The sequence below is a fragment of the Chelonia mydas genome, chromosome 1 (genome assembly GCF_015237465.2).
Source record: "Chelonia mydas isolate rCheMyd1 chromosome 1, rCheMyd1.pri.v2, whole genome shotgun sequence".
In the NCBI taxonomy this organism is placed as follows: Eukaryota; Metazoa; Chordata; order Testudines; family Cheloniidae; genus Chelonia; species Chelonia mydas.
Window position 1 is genome coordinate 132,591,064 of NC_057849.1, and position 6,639 is coordinate 132,597,702.

The window sequence follows — 6,639 nt, forward strand, 5'->3', positions numbered from 1 at the left end:
ATCAGCAGTGTGCTTTCATTCCCTGTGTGTTTAAACTAAATCCCAAGGCTGCTAGAGCTGTGTAATTACTTATTCCACAAGGAATTAGTGCCAATTTAAGGTCAGTTTCTAGCCAAATGAGAATTTCAGATCTCTGCTCATCTCTCATTTTATGATGTATATTTATCTTTTTTTTAAATATCGCACATGCAAATTATTTTGCAGCAAACACAAAAAGCTCAAGAAGGCAGCAGCAGCAGCCATAATCAGATTCTGAACAGACAGTGCAAGGAGGAGTTAGATTTCTCTTCTGCTTTTCGCAACCACTGGGATTACCTTTTCTTCCAAAAAGAAAAGGAGTACTTGTGGCACCTTAGAGACTAACCAATTTATTTGAGCATGAGCTTTAAATTGGTTAGTCTCTAAGGTGCCACAAGTACTCCTTTTCTTTTTGCGAATACAGACTAACACGGCTGTTACTCTGAAACCTTTTCTTCCAGTGAGAGGCAAAGCTATTCAATTGTTGCAGGATAATTTTTTCCCAGCAAGTAGACAGTTTTAAAAATTCAGGCACACGTGGTTCTTCCCCAGCGTCTATGAATTCCAGACTTCCAGCGGGGTGCCATTTGATAATGAAAAGGACCTGACAAGCACTTCCCAGCTGTCCCATAGCAGAACTAGTGCCTGTTTTATAAAGCAAAAGGCAATTTTGTCTGATCCTTGCTGTTATCCCAAGAGGGAATGGAGTGAACAAGCTTCACGAATGATTTCCAGCTTGGTGGAGATTCAGGAACAGACTGGAATTAGAGAAGGAATTGGGGAGAGTAAAAAGAAAACCAAGAGGCCTCACACTTGCACTCATTTTGCATAGCTAAAAAAAAGCAACCCACTTACTTAATTTGGACTCCAGAGTTAAGCAATCAGCCCATTCCATTTGCAATACGTTTGCTATAAATCAACGTTCTTGCCCAAGAGCACTCTTATGAGCAAAACTGAGCATTCAAACAATGTGCATGATGGAGGAGGGGAGCTCGGTTTGAGGATTATTGCTACATACTTACTGAGGTAACTACAAGTTTCATTAGCAAATGTGTGTTCATTTATATCAATCTGGGCATGTACAAATATGGTTTCTTTCCTCCAGCTGTTGTGTGCCTGAGAGGGGGTGCTGAGGGAGCAGGGGTTCCTTCTTTGCTGCTTGTGGAGGTTAAATGAACTTAGTGGAATAGAGTTGCATCAAAAATTCAACCTTTCAGCCATGAAGTGTTAATGTGCGCATGGCCTTTTAAAAAGAGCTGTCAGTTTTATGACAACATTCTAATCTCCTCCCCGCCTGAGTACCTGCCAGCCCTAATGGGTCACATTTGCAATTGTATGGAAACAGCAGAATTTGCTATGCATGCTTTGCCTGTTTTTTTTTTTCCTATCATCTTATTTCCGTTAACATATACAGTGGTAACCTGTTAAAAATCAGAACCTTTATTGCACACAGAACTAAATATGTGAAGTAGGTTACAATTCCATATTTCTCAGCATCACTGTTGTGTTGACTCATTTTCTTTCTAAATTAAATTACTGTAATTTCTTTTGTGAACTCATGAAAAAGTGCTATTCTACCATCTACCCTCTCCAATCTAGGCTCTTGCTGGAGGAATATTTGCAGAGCCTAGTGAAACAGTCCACATTTGCTAATAATAATAATAATCACAGCAGTCTGGAACAACACTTTCCATAGAGAGATCTAAGGTAACTGTGTGATAACAACTGGCACTTATAAACTTTCGAACAGCTTCTATGGCATATCAGTGAATTGCAGATATGAACTTTTGAAGCCAGTGGAAAAGTTTTGCAGGTGTTTTTAAATGAGCATTTTAACAAATATTATTGGAAAAAAAGTCTTGCACAAATATAGCAACTGTTCCGTCCCTTGGAATGTCCGTTCCATTGTGTGAATGATGTTCTTTGTTCTTTTTCAACAAAGAAAGTGCCATGATTCCAAATGTAGTCTCCTACATGAACATTACTGAAAGGGCTCCTGGGCTGCCCAATCATGAGCATATGGAGGGAAGCTAAACTGGACACACAAAATGTCATGGAGGGACCATGTGGCAGTGAAGGACAATTAAGCGAGATATTTCCCTGCCTCTGCAGAATATATGGGCCACTGACAGCCTACAGGGGAGGGGAGGAGCTGGCAAGGAGCCAGATAACAGCAAATCTACATGATCTGTTCCCCCTCCTTTGCATATTGATGCCCACATAATAACCTGGGATTAGTTAATGTTGCTCAGAGCAGCATCAGCTACTCCTCCAGGATTTATTTCCTCCATCGGCAGGGTCACACAGTGCAGCCCCACAGCAAACTGGCAAAATGCCTGGCCAGGAGCTGCCTCTTTTGCAGTGTGCAGTGTCCTCGTAGCCATGTTGGTCCCAGGATATTAGACAGACATGGTGGTCCAATAAAAGCGATTACCTCACCACCTTGACTGTCTTTTGCAGTGCTCAGGGAGGGAGAGAGGTGGCCCAGCAGGCACTAGGAGGGGATGAGCCACCATTGCTTCCCTCCGGGTGGGTCTGTGAAAAACCCTTTCTTAACTCCATAGATCATTAGCCTCTGCCTGTTTTAACATTCCCTTCCCAGACGCTCTGTACACATGGTACAGATCGGAGAAATGTAACCTTGTAGCTGCACTTGAAGGATACATCTGCACTGCAGCTGGGAGCCTGCTTCCTGCTTGAGCAAGCGTGCTAAAAAGAGCAGTGTAGCCAGGGGTAGCACAGGCGACCGCTCAGGATAATTGCCTGAGTACAAACCAACTGGGACGCCTGGTGCGTACACAGGTGGCTAACCCGAGCTGCTGCCCATCTCGCTGCCCCAGCTACACTGCTACTATTAGTGCACTAGCTCAAGCAGAGCTAGCTTGTGCCTGTCTACCTGTCCTGGGAAATATGCTCCCAGATGCAGTGTAGACGTACCCTAAAAGGATGCGTGACTTTTGGAATATTCCCCCCCTCCCCCATGACTTTTAATGCCAGTAGGCACCATACCTTTATGGCCCAAGACACCCAAGTTAGGTTCTAGTATTTGTAGCGACCCTAGAAATGTGCGCACCACCAGCGTTTAGGGCAAGATCTCGGTCATCTTATTTTTTTCTCACCTCAGTAACCGTTCTAAGTACCATGGTCAGCTTGTACAGTTTCAACCGTAAAAACGGTGAAAACATTACAGGCAGGCGTCACACAGTAGCATTTACCACTGCTGCGTCCCTTCCCCCACCCCCCGGGCTGGGCCATGGTGTATATATAAAGGAAGACAAAACCATGGAAACAGTAATGCGGAGGCCTCAGGTGTCAGTGGACTGAAAATTGGATACGAGTTTGCTGTTCAAAATGGCAGGGGAAAAACAAAAGCATAGTGCAGTTTTGGGTCGCATTTATTGAGGCATAATAAGATTGAGCCAGGAAGTGGCAGAATTTTCTCTGACTTTTCTACATCGTCCCAGTGTTAAGGTGCCCAGAACTGATTACAGATTTGCAGAAAAGGATTGAAAACTATATCTGTCTTAATTATAATGGATAATTCAATGGATAATTCTGATTAATATGTTCTTTTTCTGTATGCAGGTGATCTCGGAACAAATTGATTCTGATAACCCAGGGACTTCCAATAGTCACTGTTCATGCTGCATGACTGATCAGCTAAATTATATGACATCATTTCCGTTCCCTGATTAGATGACCTAATTAGCCACATATATTCATATCTGTTAGACAAATCTACTATGCAAATAATAAGACCACTTTTCCATAATTGCCATTATAGCATTTTCAGTGTGATTGTTCTCAAGGATATTTATGTACACCAGAATTCACCAAGTTTTTGCTTTCTATGAACACTCTTGTGAGCAAAACCTTGCTTACTCAACTGTTAACATATATGCAAGTGAAAGTGATCTTGGATACTGGTGCAGTGAATCAGTGTGTTTTATTCACAGGAATATTAACAAAATGCTTTTTTGCTGCATTCATGGCATGTATTGAGGAGGGTAATTAACAGTGATTAATGAACAAGAGGGAGTGACTTATTAGAAGAGATTGGAGGAACTAAATAGGTGCTTCTTGGCTAAGCAATGACTAAAAAAGGGCATCTGCAACTATCTGAAGGATGGAAATATTCAGGGCCAGATACCGATATATTATTCAACATGGGTAAGGTCTTGTTCCACAAATGGCCCCATTGAAGCCAATGGGATTGGTCCTGAAGTAAGATGATTCTAAATGTGAATAAAGGATCAGCATCTGGCCCTGAAAGGGGGAAGAGAAATTACTTAGTGTGGTACAAGTCAGGGGAGACACTGGGATGAAAGTTAACAAAAGAAAATTTAAGGTTTAATGTCAAGAAGTTCTTCCCAATGGGGCATTCTATAATACTGGGAACAGTTTCCCAGTAGTGGTGGTGGAAGTCTCCCTATCTTTGGGGCATTTAAACTAGGCAAAAACAATAGGAAATATATTGCAAGGAAGAGTTGTGCTGGGGGAGAGGGTCTAGATCATACTGCTAGATAAGGGCAGAAGGGACCATTATGGTCATCTAGTCTGACCTCTTGCACATCGCAGGCACAGCGCCTCACCCACCCACTCCTGCAATAGGCTCATAACCTCTGGCTGAGTTACTGAAGTCCTCAAATCTTGATTAAAAGACTTCCAAGTGCCAGAGAATCCACCAGTTGCCTAATGGGTCTTTTCAAACACAAATTATTATGATTTTAAGAATCAAGGTTATCCCAGGTAGGCCTATGAAGCTGTTCAGCTCCAATGCAATGCACAAATTCTTAGCAGAGACCATAAATTTCTTTGTGACTCCTCTCTTTTCTTTACAGTTTCCTCGACTGTCAAGAGCATGGGGAGTGAAGGCTGAGCTAAACCTCTGAAAAACATTTAGGTCACCTCCCAGCAAATGGATGAAGGAGCTGCCAAAGAAAAGCATAACAACCTTTCAGCTTCAATCATTTCAGCTGAAATTATAATGCAGAGGAATGTCGACATGATTGGTAGGTTTTAGCGGAAAGAGTTCATCCCCCCCTCCCCCCGCGCCGTCCCCTGTGCTCAAAATGTTGTATTTTTTGGCACTACCAAGTTTCCAAAGGCACAAAAGATCCCTCCAAGTGGTAAGTTATCCCATTGCCTAGCCCAGAGCTGCAAATCGTGATGATTTCTTCCCTGTTCTTTTTCAAATGAAAGAGTCTATGCACCAGGCAGCAATCTGAGGCTCGTACAGATGAGATAGAAGAAAATCTTTTTATATTGTGCCCATTGCTTTTAATTAAGGCTCCAACAGGGCTGTTGGCTGCCTTTGCACATGGGCTGAGATTACCTAGTTCAGAAATAGGGGAAATAATGAATCCAAAACCAAATAGAAAAGCACTCATCAAAACAATTTGAGGTGCTCAGGAGCAGGAGAATGTTATGTAAATGAGGTGACACAGTAGGGAATGGCTAAAGACAGGAAGAGAACAATACATAGTACTTTCAGACTCTTGATTGGAGGAAAAGCGTGCAGTGGTAGGTCGGTAAATAAATATTAATCCCATATCTCCCCGTGTTGGCACAGCAGCGTTATCTGCTCAACAGAAGATCACACTTTAGAGTAGTGGACCCAGACAGGAGGTTTCTGGGTGACTGAGTGGGTACACACCACTGGAGCAGTAGCTTTGGCCACCATCCTGTACTGCGGCACTGCTGCCCCAAATCGTCGGTGATTGACACTCTGAATAGTTTCTCTCTCTCTCTCCGCTGTGTTTACACTCTTCAAATACTTGTAGGCAATTACTAGAGCTCCCCTTAGTCACTGTTTAGTCAACTGTACATAATTTTGTGCTTTTTAATCTTTCCTCCCATGCCAGTGAGTCCCTTAGTCCCATTTGTTACTCTTTGCAGAATTCTTTCCATTATGAGATGCTCAAACCCAGGGCCATCGGGGGGGCAAAAGGGTCAGGTTGGCCCAGGCCCCCATTTGAGAGGGCTCCCGAACTGAGTGGTGTTGCAACCTGGGACATGGAATTCCAGCGTCACTCAAGTTTGACCCAGCTGCCCATTCATCATGACAAATTTTGCCCTGGCCCTCCAAGAACTTCTGCACGGCCCTGCTCAAAGCCCAGTGCAATAGTTGCAAAATGTATTATTGTAATTATTTATTATTTGTATTGTGACAAAGTAATTAAAAGAGGTCATGCTATTAAACACTCAATTTATTACATAATGATTTAAAGCGTTTACTTTGAGGTTGCATTACTCAAAGTCCCCATGTACTCAGGGCTGTACACACTTTGAAAAAAGACAGACATTGCGACAAAGAGCTTACAGCCTATGATGAGACAACAGGTGGAGAAAAACAAATGGGAGAAGACAAGGTAATAGGGACATGACTGTGCGTGGGTGGTGCAATAAGCAACAGTCTCAGGACACTCACTGCCTATTTGACAGGGGACCTAGCAGTAAAATATTTCCCATGAATGTGATGTGATCTGGATATGCCAAATACTTTAGTATGTGGGGATGGTTAAAGAATTGGAAAACAGAAGAAAATATTAAGTCTTTAACGTATGATGAAACACTGCACCGTGGTGCCATAAAGCATGGAAGAAAGACAAAAGAGGGAAT

At 42.7% G+C, this 6,639-nt stretch overlaps 1 long non-coding RNA gene across 1 annotated transcript; it reads left to right on the forward strand.

Annotated features, from left to right (window-relative positions):
- Positions 1-460: 460 nt before the first annotated feature.
- LOC119565219 lies at positions 461-6,204 on the forward strand. Its single transcript, XR_005223863.2, has 3 exons — positions 461-1,044; positions 4,860-5,030; positions 5,917-6,204. It is a non-coding gene; the product is annotated as an uncharacterized LOC119565219 (long non-coding RNA).
- Positions 6,205-6,639: the final 435 nt, after the last annotated feature.